General features: G+C 38.1%; 1 protein-coding gene across 3 annotated transcripts in view; it reads right to left on the bottom strand.

The window, feature by feature from the left end:
* ZNF831 (zinc finger protein 831) overlaps nucleotides 1–13344 on the bottom strand; it is a 38144-nt gene extending 24800 nt beyond the window's left edge. For 2 of the 3 annotated variants that reach the window (XM_050917763.1, XM_050917766.1), the window contains exon 1: nucleotides 13187–13344. The gene's annotated coding sequence lies outside the window, so the exon portion shown is untranslated. Of the gene's footprint in view, nucleotides 1–4993; nucleotides 5088–13186 lie in introns of those variants that run through there. The other variant, XM_050917764.1, reaches the window with a different exon arrangement.
* Between the last annotated feature and the right edge of the window lie 1512 nt (nucleotides 13345–14856).

Genomic DNA, 14856 nt, shown 5'->3' with positions numbered 1-14856 from the left:
GACCCTAATCACACCAGGCCTGATAGTGCCCACTGAAGTCAGTGATATGTTTTCCATTTACTTTAATGGGTATTCTGTTAGAACCTTAGTGCCTAAGTTTACTCATCTGTAAAATGGATTTAACAATTAATTACTCACAAACTTCACATAGGTGTTGAGAATTAGGGCTTTGAGATTTTCAGATGGAAGATGCTATAAAATTGACAAATTCATTATATATATATATATATATATATATATATATATATATATAATCAGTCTCAATAGAGTTTTAAATACATAAACTCTAATTTGTTGACACCATATACCATGTTAGTTCTTTTGAAACTAATCTGGAAGCCACTGAAGTTTGAAAAAAAAATCATAAAACACTACATTAAACTCTAATTAACAAGATTTGAGTGTGAGCCACACCATCCCATGTCTTAATACCCCTACCATTTTGGAAAGTTCATATCCAACTCTGATTACAGCCAAGTCCCTCTCTAATTATAACAAGTCTCTGTTTCTAATGTAAACATTTCTAAAAGAGAGCTGGTGTCCAGATCTACTCTCCAGTGTGAGACAATACAAAGTAATGGAGGCATTGCAGTTTAATCTGCATTTGCTACTTTTAACTACAGCTGATGCAGACAAGCCACAATTACAAGAAAATTTGCACAGATAGTTATTAAAGACTTACTGCTACAAACCATGAGTGTTCTGCATGGCCACATTTTATGACCTTGTTTAAGTGAGGCTGAAGACACTGTCAGAATTAAACAAGGAATGAAAAGGTGAAAACAAAATGAAACTGCAGATTTAAAAGGTTCCTTTTTCTTACTATCCAGATTTACATACATAAAAGAGATAACAGATGTTAGCGGTCACACTGTTGGAGGCAAAAAGTGGAGATAGCTTACAAAGTTGTCTTTGTGTGTGTTGAATGAATTGGAGGAACCTTGATGGCATGTTGCTTTGTGTTTGTTTATTTTTATTTATTTATTTTATGTAGACAGATATAGTCAACCGTTTGCAAACTCAAAAAGGATGCCACCCTTTATGAAAATGTGTCCCAATATACTTGTTTTGGTTCAAGATTTGGTTACCAGGTCAGAGCAATTTTTATTTTCACAGACCTGATTTGGCTAGCCTTGGTGGTTTGTTCTCGCTCCTTTCCTCTCCTTCCTAAAAGTAAAAAGAAGTTGAGAAGCCATGAAAATAAGGTACTTTAAAATTACCATTAGGAAGGGCAGAAATAGCAGGATAATATCAGCATAATCTATCATAAATAGAGCCTAGCTGAACAGTAGAAAACTTTTTCTGAAAATTCATTCAGATTGTGATTCATCGACATTCACAACCCTTTCGTGTTTAGTTTTTCTGAATATTCAAATACTTAGGTTTACTAGAGCAAATAGTCACAAAAAGCACATTTTTGAATAACAGTCAATAGTGACATTTGAAATGTACACTGTATTGGCTTCTCACGTAAATCACTATTATAGTTTCTGCTACCTGATTGGATGATCTATGTAGCTAACTGTCACAGAGTAAACAGCAAATATTGTAATCAAATATAACAATCTGAATTTTGAAACTATGCTATGTGACTTGTCTAGCTAACCCACACAGCATGCATTGCAGGTATTCACAACAAACTCTTTCTAAGATTTACTCTTGGAAGAAATTTGTGAATAACATTAAATAATTACATTAGAGGACTTTTCAATCTATTTGCAGACAATTCATGATCAGGAAAAATGGCAGTGCTTCTGAACTAAATTAGTTGATCTGAATTATTCACTCAATTACAGTTGGAATAGCTGATAAACCAAAGATCCAGGAGCGGTTCAGCTATTATGTTGATTGAGAAAGCTAGCACAGAACTCAGTTGAGCTAATATATCACGTGAACAAATGGAGAAGTTGTGGGAATAACCCTGTATGTGTGATCAGGTGGAACTAGTCACAGTTAACAAACATGCTAGGGCTACTTCTTCAATCATAATGAAATCCGTAATGAAATTCCTAGGCTGTAGACTAGGAATAAAGGTCAAGGCTACAAATTAAAAATAGGAGTTTGGAAGTAGCATGAATAAAACTAAAAGATCTTCTAGAGACCCCTCTATACTATGATATTGAACCACAAACAGCAGCATAGCCATCTATAGAGGTACAGCTACATCAAGCCAGTTATAGCCCATGGAACAAACTGTACTTCTCCACTTGACCAAACAGGGACCAATCAATCTGCTTCAGTGGCTCAGCAGATACAAATTACTTCCCTACCCCTGAACCAGCTCAGCTCCACTGGTTGGCAAATTGGGGAGGAATAGGCAGAAACAACGAGTGCAGTAGAAGCCCCAAAGCACCTTCACTCTCCTTCGCCCATTTGGGAAGCTGCATTGGTAGGGAGGGAGTCTTGCTTCCCTTTTCACACTTGCACAGTCATGTAAGGCTGGGCCACAATCTAACCCAATGTAGACACACATCCAATAATGGGCATGGTACATATGAACTGTCTTGCTGTATGGTGTACATCTACTAAAGGAAGTTCTATACCCTGTGTTACACAGGAAGTCAGACTAGATGATCACAATGGTCCCTTCTGGCCTTGGAATTTGTGAAAACCCAACATCTGACATGAGTCAACCCAGAATACTTTGACATACTCTGCCCTTTCACCTCATTCCCATGGCCAATGCTTTTGTGTGTTTAAACGCAGCTGTCAGGCATGAATTTCACTTTTCCATGTTCAAGGTTTCTATAAGAAGCAATCATTCTGTGGTATGGTGTTTTACAGAAATGGAAAGTAGAACATAAACTGTACCCACCCCCACGGCAATATAAACTAACAAAGCAAAGACACAATTTCCAAGTAAGACTGTGCCTTTCTATAAGAATGACTAATCAAACTGGGTGTTTTCATGATTACTTAGGACTTATCAAAACATTTATTAAAAAGATTGTTACTCTGAAATACCCATCTGCACTACAGAATAGCAATTTATTTGTTAGTGTAGAAAATAATGGGACAATGGATACATATATCTAGTAGTTCAGTTTTTATGCAACAATATGCCTATAATAATAATTTCACTGGTAGGTAGACAATATGATAACCTAAGAAACACCACAGATAGATAAATTAAATAAATAAATAGATACCTCAGAAAGATAGACAATAAGAGGTTTACATTTTCAGAAAAATGTCTGTGTGACTCATATGCACTGTACACAGTTACCATGAAAAGTCTGTGGAGGGTATGTTCCTGAGAACAGCCCCAATACTTTAAAATGTAATAAAAAGGAAAAGTCAGCTATCTCCTGGTTCTTTTTGTAAGACTAGCATTAATCATCAACTATATGGTCACAGTATAATTTTGGGGAAAGTTTTAAGTAATGCTAAACTTTTGAATTAAATGGTAACACACATGCAGCTTAACTGATGCATTTAAGTGACATTATTTCTATTTGACTCTGGCAGTTCTCTGTTTTCCATACCAACTGATGTTATCTTTCTTCCTAAGTGATGTCCTGTGTTGCTTACATTTTAGTGTGGTGAATAAGATCTCACTTTTCATGTCTTTATAGCATACAGATGCTTCTACAGAAAAAAAAGCACAATATTCTTTTGCACATAGGCTGTGCATAGGACTGCCCCACAAGGTCAAAACCTGGTCCCCTTGAAGCTAATGGGAGTTGTGCTATTGGCAAAAGTGGAGCAGGATTTGGCTCACCCTGATTTTTTCCAGCTTCAAATTTAAAAAGTATTACTTTTAAATAGGCATTAACAGAACTGGTCACTGTAATTCCATTAAAATACATTATTTCAGTCACTGGTCCAAATCATGATGCTAGTTACTCCAGTGTAAATAGATCCCATCAAGTCAGTGGAATAGCTCAAAATTGACACCTGTGTAGTCAGGTGTCCAGCTTTTGACTGGAACGCCCTGCCCCAAGCGCCAGCTCTGCAGCTCCCACTGGGAGCTGCAGCCAGTGGGGGCAGTGCCTGTGGATGGGGCAGTGCACAGAGCAACCTAGCCACACCTCCACATAGGAGCTGGAGGGGGGACATACCACTGCTTCTGGCAGCCACCTGAGGTAAGCACCACCCAGAGCCTGCACCCCCTCCCGTGCTCCAACCCTCTGCCTCAGCCATGATCCTCCTCTTGCCCCCCAAACCCCTCGGTCCCAGCCCGGAGCACCCTCCTACACCGAATACCCCTCATCCCCAGCCCACCCCAGTGCCTATACCCCAAGCCGGAGCCCTCACCCCTTTCTGCACCCCAACTCCTAAAGCCAGCCCAGTGAAAATGAGTGAGGTGGGGAGAGCGAGTGACAGAGGAAGGGGGGATGGAGTGAGCAGGGGGCAGGGCCTCAGAGGAGAGGCAGGGTGGGGTAAGGGTGTTCGATTTTGTGCCAGTAGAAAGTTGGCAACCCTAAATGTAGAAGAGATTGGCATTTAACTCACTGTGTTAACTTATCAGTTACATTAATATTAGTTAAACACACAAGAGCATTGGAGAATAACAGAACTACATTTTCCTATATAAACTGCTTTTTTATTATGCCATATATATTATATATCCTTGGGTTTCTGAGCACTACAATATACCTCCATTGTAATCCTAAATTATACAACCAAAGGACTCTTTCTACCCACTGGGTATCTAACACCACATACATACTGTGCTGTAAAGCTGCTATCACATTTTTTAAAATATTGCTAACAGTCCAGCATGCAATCTGTTTCCGGTATTTCTTCTTTACATTTCTTTACACAGTATCTCACATACCTCTTATGAAGAGTAATTTTTAAATAAACACAATATTAAGTCACCTCACTTGGCACAAAAAGCTTGATGTGTTTTATCACACTGAAGTAGCTGTTGAGCATTCTACGCATGCATAAAGTACTATAGTATACTAGATATTTTTGGCTGCAGAGTATAGAAGACATTAAGATATCCTCTTTTGTATAGAAATAAGAATTTTTTTAGCTTACCTACCTTGCATGTAACTAAGTATTTCACCAAAAGAAGTCTCATTGCTGTCAATATTTGATGCAATCAGAGAGAGAGAGAAATGGGGACAGACTTGAAACAGATAAGAAGTAGGAAGTAATTTTTTTCTGTATACATTACTAAGTGTCATAGTAACAACCTTCAAAAAACAGGAAGAGATGAAACAGGAACATGAAACAGCGTTTCAACCTTTTTCTATCATTATCATTAGTCATCTAACAGCCCATAAACAGAATCAGCAGCCTCAAAATGTAGGTGTTTTATAAACTGCATTACTGGTAACATTGTTAAGTGAATGATATTAATGTGATACAAGAAAACTCCTACAATTGTATTTGACTAAAGCTAGTTTTCTTAAAATACTTTTTGTACAACTGTAGCGGGTAGTTCTTAAAATTGTAGTGGAAATGAACAATGAAAGAAAGAGATGTTTGTTAGACAAGAATCCTAAAATCTATCCAATCTGAGTATGATACAAGGGCTTCTGATAGTGCAGCACAGTTAGGGAACAAGTGATAACTGGAATGGTATAGGACACAGATACTTTAACTATGTTGGAAAAATGCAGTTAGCATAGGCTGAGAAAAAGAGACTTTGGCATCTAAAATCAGCTTAGAGTTACATAGAAACAGGGTGAGGCCCAGTTGCAGGCAACACAAGTGAAGAGAGAGTCTTAATTGTCCATATCTTGAGCATGGGAGTTCGCTTCATCAGGTCAGACACATTATCACTCAAGTTCATTGCTACATGACAGCTTTCCAGCCCTTAAGTGACATAGGCGAAGAGGCCATGACCCCTTCTAAAAGCTGTTTTACTTTCAGCACTCTTCCCTCCAGCTCTCCATAGATGTGAATGGCCCTGAATGTAACAGAACCAGTGTGGTGTGTGTGCACTAGATGACATGCTGTGAAAAGTCCTAGTAGGGGGTTCACACGCCTTGTGCTACTGAGGCTTACATTATCACCCAGAGGAAGACTTTGACATAAGCCAGGGAAGAAGCATCAGTATGGCCAGTAGACTCATATAGTAGGAGGCACTGTAGTATGATGTTTACTGTGTTTTTATGGATGCAGCCCTTAGATGAAACATGAATTTCATTGCTTTGAGTGATTCTCTCTGCTACATCTTTGAATTGTACATCCCAAACTGGAATATGTGAACTTCATTTCCCAAGCTGCTGCACATTAGCCATTTCTTGGATTGCAAATGGTACATGCTCATCACTAATACCTTGGAGATGTCATGTCTTGATGATGCACATTTTAATTTGACTATCATCACGTGCGCTGACTCATTTGGTAAACACAGAACTTATGTTTCTTTTGATTGCTTGGTCCATATTCCCTGCGTTTCCACTGGGGTCTTTGAGATCAATGGTTCAGAGTTTGGATCATATCTAGAGGTGGAAGTGGGTTTTAGTTTTGCAAAACTTCATTGATCTGGGTTTTTTGTTTTGTTCACACACACACACACACACACACACACACACACACACACAACTGAGAGTGACTTACATCCTGGTCCTATTTACTAAACCCCTAGATTCTGGGATGGTAGCCAGGTAAGTGGTTCTGGGGTTAGTAAATCTCTAATGCTTTCCTTTTATTTTTTTCCTGCTTTTATTTATGAAGAAACAAGCTCTTACTAATAACCAGTATAAAGTATGGGAACTGTCCACTCCTGTGGTATATAGGAATATTCTTAGCAATAGTTACACATTAAATTAATGCATGCAGTTAAAATAAAATCAGTGAAACTAGAAAAACACATGCTTTGTGCCAGCAATGACTCTTGCTTCGGGTTCACACATTTGCTTTTATGCATATGTGTATGAATAACTACAATGCAGCAATTAGTTCCTGCTCCACTGAGGATACTCTCCTTACTGAATCTATCCCAATTCCATACATACAGGTGAGAACTTCTGAAGGACTATCATGTGCTAAGGCCAACAAACTGAGTTAAAAGAAGATATTAATCTTAAAACAGTGGTTCTGCCCTTAACTTAAATGAGCCACACATACTATTATGGGCACTTCACAATCAATTACAAATGGTTTCTCTTAAAAGACAAAACCTTCTCTAAAATGATTTAAGCTTTTGCTTGGGACTGAGATTATCATTATTACTCTCACTGAATACATTTAAAGAACATTCCAGTTTTAGAAGTATTGCCAATTCCAGCAATATTCCTTTTCTTTAAAATGGGAAATACTGCTGGAACTGGAAATATCTCTAAAACCATCATTATTTATGATAGTCTATAGTTTGTAGTTTTTTATAGTGCCAGCATTATGCTAGATCATTTAAAAATAAACATGCATGCAAGGTGCCTTCCCTGAGGAGTTTACAATTTAATTTAACATGGTACAGATTGGGGATGGGGTACAAGTAAAAGCAATGGAATGACCAGTTGTTTAGCAAGTATCGTTAGCTACGCACTTTGTATGGTTATTCTTATGTTTGTTAATGTGTGTTTCAGGATAAGATTAAAATACACAGACTTCATGCCCAGGCATGCAGAGCACTCTGAAGCTTCAGCAAAGGCCTGATCCAAAACCTATCAAAATCAGTGGCAAGGCTCCCACTGTCTTCCCTGTGCTGTGGATCCGGCTCATAGTGCAGAATATAGTAGGAGCAGGGCAAAAAATTGTTCTCTTTAACCTCTGAGGATAGGACAAGAAGCAGTGGGCTTAAATTACAGCAAAGACAGTTTAGGATGGACATTATGAAAAACTTCCTAACTCTCATGATGGTTAAGTTCTGGAATAAATTGCACAGGGAGGTTGTGGAATCTTCATTATTGGAGATTTTCAAGAGCAGGTTAGACAAACATCTGCCAGGGGTGGTCTAGATAATACTTAGGCCTGCCATGAGTGCAGAAGACTGGACTAAATGACCTCTCTAGGTCCCTTCCAGTCTTATAATTTTGTAATTCTATCCCATCTGTATGGCCAATGCATATTACACCTGTGTACATGTTGACCCATTCCGCTATCCAGAACACAGTAGCATGGTGCGCTGCTTTTCTGTTTGAAATGCAAGAGACTGATTGGGGGTTTTTTTAAAGCCAATCTGTTTTTAGATGTCACCAAGCCTTCACTGCCTGTATAGGAATCTTTAGGCAAGATCAGTTGTGTGCATTTCAGACCAAATCCTGGTCCCACTGAAGTCAGTGGCAAAGCTCCCACTAACTGGGCCACGATTTGGCAGCATGATTTTTATAATAATTCATAATGATGAGCATAGAATAATAGAAATAATAATAAAAATAAATAATGTGTTATCCACCAGGGAATGCCTGGTGCTACCAAACACTTCACATGAGTAAGACTATGGAATTCTGAATATTCATTCTAACCTGCAGAAGCAGAAAATTCATCCTGAAAATGCCACTGACTACCCAGACTTCATATTTGTCATTTTCAATATGCCTATCCAAATTATTCCACTGAGTCACTGTTCTCAAAAACAAGAAGCCTGCACATAACAAAGCATTAGATCTTCTTAATACAAAAATAAGTAAGAAAGAGGGTTTTTTAAATGATTCATATAATTGTTTAGAGAAAATGAGTTGAATAGGATAAACTGTACTTTTAGTTATTTTCAGATCCATAATTATTGTGATTTTTGTTCATCATTTATTATCCATGGACATTTTTACATGTATTCTAGAAGTCATGGGGCCAAATCCTGTTCTCTAATATACCAGGGCAATTCCTGGCACTTCACTGTAGCCCGTATCTTAGCATTTGTAAATATAAACCAGTGGTCTCTATACACTTTTAATTTCAAACTTGAAAAACTATACATCAGACAAAAGAAAAATCTTGGACTGAGGGTTATATATCATGCTTCAGTCCATTATTCTCTGTGATTTACTTTTTTCATATTTATTTTTTAAACTGAATGGCACCACCTAAATACAAACTGAAACACAAAGTTCATCTAATCTCTTAGCCACTGTGTGGCTTGTTCTGCTACCTGAAATTTAATTAGTGAAATCTACTGTTTGTTGAGACCAAGACTAATTTACCTGGTTTCTGGGAAAACATCAGGAAAAACCTTGTGTTTATAGTATTTTGAAAGTACGGTGCCCAACTCTCTTGGCTTCTTCCAGAGCAATGAGAACATGTAAAAGCTCATCCCCAAGATCTACCTTAATCTAAAATCAGAACTCAAATCATTTGGGATGCTCTTGGCCAAGGATTCTCATGCCGTCTTCAGTAGAGCTACACCAATTTTACACCAGCTGAAGATCTGGCCTCCTGACTGTTACAAAAAACAGTTGCAATCTCTTGCTGTTTAAAGGCCATTTTATGCTGCTTATGACCTTAATGGACCAGAGAATCCATCCCTCGGTGTTCTGAATGAAAGACCATTTTACCAGGGCTAAAATATAACTGCAGGCCAGCTATACTTAGTGGCAGGGAGGGATTATTTGTTTTTGGCTTTTACTCCTTATATAATCCTCTTGAAAAATTAAACTGGTTGCAAGATGTTTCAAATGGAAAAAAATACGCTGGTCTTTGGAACAAAGAGCTGATTTTAAAAGCTACATTCTACATTAGTACTGACAAAGTACATCTGTGTTCTGAGAACTCATACATTTCCTCTTCTGAGTTTTAAAAGAATGCACATTTATTTACAAAACAAAATGCTGACACAGTTCAACAAGCACATTTATACTTTCATCCTTGCCAGCACAGATACTTCTGGCCACATAAGAGATAAATGACAGCATCTCTCACAAGGAAATGCCATGTCAACTGCTTGAGTGGCATTGACAAGCTGTACTCATGAAATGTTAGGGCCAACCCATTTCTGCAGGAAACCATTCAGAAAGTAGGATCACACTTTCTCTCCACAGCCACTTACCATAGACAAGAACTTCCACATCCATACAAAGCAAGTCTGGCCTGCACTTCCTGATTATTACCACTAATTTAGTTAATTAAACTGAGAGTTTTTTAAAAAGTAAATGCATCCATCCATCACCCTACACATTTGCATAATAAAAACTATGACAAATCTTATGAAGCAAATGAATGATGAATTTTTCTTGAGTCATTACAAATTGAACAAAAAACAACAACTCTAAATTTACCACCTTCTCCAGTGCTTCTGATAAATGATATGCCTTGCAGTTTATCCTGAGGGTTAATAGACTCTGGTTGTGTCAGACCAAGGGAGAAGCAAGTTGCAGAGTTGAGGATCCTCATTCAGATTGCCGTATCCCTAACCTCACCATGTCTAAATCAGGGGACTGCCAGCTAAAGAATCTCAACTGATCTGAACTGTCAGAATATCATATGAAGAGAGAGTCTCTTGGACTGCAAGGTCCTTTTATTTTCATGTATTGTTCACATTCCAGTAGCATCCAGAGGTCTCGATCAGGAGTGACACTCCATTGTGCTAGAGACTGTACAAAAATAAAACCGAACCATCAATAGATCTGTAAGTTGAAAGTTGGCACTGTCATATTTAGTAAGCACCTATGAGGAAGGTAGCTTTTATTAACTGCACGTTTAGCCAGCTCAGTCTGAAATGTTTCAGCCTCTGGCAGCATCATCTAGTTCCCACTAGACATGTTCAGATACTTCAGACCGGTATTTAGCATAGTCAGTCATCCATATGTGAAACATGATACCTATATTTATAACAATCAGCACCTTAAAATGCACACACACATGAATTCCTCTTAAGTAGCTGTAATCTGGAAGAATGGGATCTTTGATCCTCTTCCTTTAGGAAACTGAAGTACTTCAAATAACATCCAGATACCAGACCGAAGACATCTCTGAAATATTAGTAATAATATTGGATTTTTCAGGGCTTCCTATATGTCCAAGTTAAATATTAAATAAGCACAAAAAGACCATAGCTACTGTTAACTCTAAAATTGGTGACTATCTGGATGTTGATTTCAGACAAAACTGCTTGCTGTACCGGTACAGTCATGTCAAGTACAATGAACATTTTATAACTAATGTAAAAAGCTTTTAAGTGACTATGTGAAATAGATGAAAATACTGATTTGTTTCTTCAGTTGATATTTTTGTTACATGTACATTGGGGGCAGAGCAGATGCTTTCTAACTGTTTTTCATTATCTCTTACTGGTGTCAATGTTTTAATCCAGTGGTTCCTAAATGGTGGTTTGTGATCCATTTAGTAGTAGCAGTGTCATGGTAGTACTGAAAGGCCCCAGGCAGAAGCTAGGCCCTATTGGACTAGGTGCTGTAACATCACATAGTAAGTTCTTGGGGCAGGTTGGCTGGGGGACCTGGGTGGAAAATGAAGGGTAGCTGGAGAAAGCCCTGTGTAGCTATCTGAATAAACATGGATTTGCTTACACTGTTCACTTTATCTGCCGGATAGTCCCAGACATCTATATAATAAAGTTGCACTCTGATTAAATCCATATCAAGTGTCTCCTCCTTTTGGTACAGCTGGACAATGTTTATTGGAGGGACTTCCTGGAGAATAGATCACACTTGTATTCAATTACATTTTCATACACAGTATGAAAAAGTAATTGTACCGTTAGTAATAAATTAATTACTAATGGTGCAACAAATACCATTTTGTTTGGTAGAATACAAGGGTGTTTTGGGCCTGTATTGTTTTTAGAGTGCATGCGTTCCATATACTTCTATACTTCAATTCTAATTAGTAACAGTGGTGCTGATGGATTTTCTTACTTGCCCAGAAGTGACTGCTAGTCTCGCCCAAGATACCTTTTTTCACTGTAAACAATTTCTGTCTCTGGCATTTATCCTCATTCTTACCTCATCCCTGAAGCTGAAATCATACCCCAATGCCTCATAACAAAAGTGCGTATTTGACTTCAGCTCTTCAGTTGTTCTTCAAGAGATCTGATTCTGTGAAATTCTGAGTACCTGCACTAGGGTGCTGACTGCTCACAACATTTGCTAAAGTTAACAGAGTTGAGGGTGCTCAGCCCGTTGCAGGATCAGGTCGCAGGTTTAGGTAATCTTTCCCAGGACAAATAGTTTTAATCATAGTCTGACCCAAGACATCTGCCTGCTCATTGTGATATCAATAGTCCCTGAAAATCACACACCTTACCTCAGCTGTTATGATACAGCTACAAACATTATCTAGTTTTGAAGTCATGGGACCACAAGAATCTCTCTTCAGGTACTGTGTATGAACATTTGGGGAAAATTTACCCTTACTAATTCCACAGTATGCTCCTACCATTTCTTGGTTTTACATAAGTGGTTTCTTTTTGTGGATATTGCACCAGAATATTATAATCCTTTCAGAGTATACGAAAGAAAATTAAACCTGTAAAATCAGAATACTCCAGATAAAATGTAGCAGCTGACTTAACTTTCTATAACAACTGAAATATATACCACTTATGACAGCAAAGAATTTAGGATTTATCTTGATGGTTAATAAAAGTACATCAATTTGTGCTCTTTGTTTCTTTTCCTCTTGGATATTTTTAAGTTTGAAACCTCCAAAAGGTTTGACCTCAGGATAAACACTCTATAAGCTAAAAATATATATTTTAATATGTAAATAAAACATTATTTTTGACTTATAGTTGTCTCAATCAGCATCATTTGTACATCAAAATATTTTCCATTCTAATTCCTACATCACTTCTCATCTCAGCTGAATCACACAGTACTCTCTGGATTATTCTGTGTCTGTACTTCTATTTTAAACTTAGCTTCTTTCTCTCAAAAGGGAAACATATTTAATACATCTGTGCACATTGCTGGCAGCTCTATAGTGACCAGACAAATAGGACGTTTCTAGCTGCACAACTGAAAGAATTAAGGGAGTTTGTTTTTTTATTTTGTCGCATCATCAAATTCACTGTGCATTTTCTATGCTAGGAAAGAGTTAACAACCTTCAGTCAACCATCTGCAATCAACAGGTTGCACTAAGAGCAAAAAAAACCCCTTAATCTAGCTTTTAAAGTTTTGGAGGCTGGACTAACAGATGTAAAAAATACTGATTATAAAGCTGTCTCAGACAGACGTGGGACTGGTACTAAAATGCTTCATGTTTTGGAGAAAAGCTTCCCTCATCTCGAATTGAAATAATTACTGCATTAAAACAAGCACAACTTAATGATCTATCTCATTCCGTATAGAATTTCTATCCACATAAAGTAACAACAAAGCACTTGCTAACCTTTAGGCGGTCAGTCCATAGGCAGGTGGAGTGGTACAGGTCTCTCTGGAATACCGTTGAAACAAAAGAAGCATCCTGTTTCCTTTTTCAATTTTCTTTTTTTTTTTTTAAACTGATCATTGAAGGCTTTACGGTGGGGTGTGTGGGGGTGGGGGTGATTTCAGCCCATGCTTGGCGTGGGAAGAGTTTTAATGGCTGTTGCTGGTAATATGGTTTGCCTGTTACAGTGTCTGCACTACTGCAGCTCTGTGTGGGCGTAAAGAAATGACACGACTGGGTTTCAAACCATTACAGTGAACATTTGCAAACAGATTAAAAAAAAAAACCAAAACCATCGGGTACAAATGAAAAATTCTTTTTTTCTCTTTTATATTCTCTTTTGGTTTTTAAAGGAGCCTTCTTTTTTAACCTGAAAGACTTAATAGATCTAATGCCCTTTCATTCCATCCAGGTCTCCTTCTGGGCCTGTAAAATAAAGAATGTAGCTGAAATATATAGGAAGATTCTTGGTTTTATTTTGCAATAAATGTTTCACTATCATCTTTATTTCCACTCTTTAAGGGATTACAAGAAGTTAGTCTTTTTAAAACTCCTTATCAGAATAATTTTTATTTTGTATAGCATCATTTACATATGCCTCCTAAAACACTTCAGTGACTTAATCATACAGAGTTTTAAATTATACAGAGCTTTATTCAATATAAAAGCAAAACTTTGAGATTTGATTGAACAAGACTCCAAAGGGCCAAATTTTGCCCCATCTTCTGGGGACACAGAGGTCCCTGATTCAGTCAGACAAGTGGAAAACAGGTGGCAGAATTTAAGCACTGTGCAGGAGATCCAAACTGCCTTCACACATAGAGCTCTGCTTTATCTGAGGCTTCCTGCACTTCAGCATTAAGGGGGGATTTAGAGGTGCCCTATGGAAGGAGTGGAACTAGCAGATTCATAACTATGGAGGTTCATCAGTTATACTTCTGCAAGGAGAGGGAGTGCACTAGCCACTAGAACTACTGTATATTCCAAGAAAGAGTGATTAATAGGCATAGTGCAGTTCCAGTAGTCAAAAGTGCAATTTATCACAAGGGTGTGCAATCTGTCACATTCATATCACCATCACATGTGTGAGTATGAGAGACCCAGATTTTTAGAAAAATATGTAAGCATTTGGCACACACAAATGCAATGTAATGCAGTGAGCCCAACTTTCATGTGCTGTTAACACGATTTCATACTGTTATTATTTATTGCTTGTATTACAGTAGCACCTAGAGACTCCCACCAAGAATGGAGCCTATTGTGCTAGGCTCTGTACAAACACACATACAGTCCCTTTCCCCCTAAAGAACTTCCAGCCTAAGTGGATAGACAAAGGTGGGGAGGGGAAACAGAGGTGAAGCGATTTGTACAAGATCACATAGCAGATTAGTGGCAGAACTGAATTAAGAATCCACATATATTTACTCCCAGTCCAGTGCCCTATCCATTACATCACCCTGCCACCCCCTATACCGTGCTGTAGCTTTTATCCCAAAGAATCTGTGTTGGGGTGTCCTCCCCACACAGGACTTGAAAGGGTTATGGTGGCCAGGTAGACCTATTAACACCACAGGCTGCACCCAGAGAAAAAGCCAGGGAGCAGGGAACTGATTGAATTAAGGTTCAGCTGT

The sequence above is a fragment of the Gopherus flavomarginatus genome, chromosome 11, assembly GCF_025201925.1.
Source record: "Gopherus flavomarginatus isolate rGopFla2 chromosome 11, rGopFla2.mat.asm, whole genome shotgun sequence".
NCBI lineage: Eukaryota > Metazoa > Chordata > Testudines > Testudinidae > Gopherus > Gopherus flavomarginatus.
This window is presented reverse-complemented; position numbering and strand designations above follow the sequence as displayed.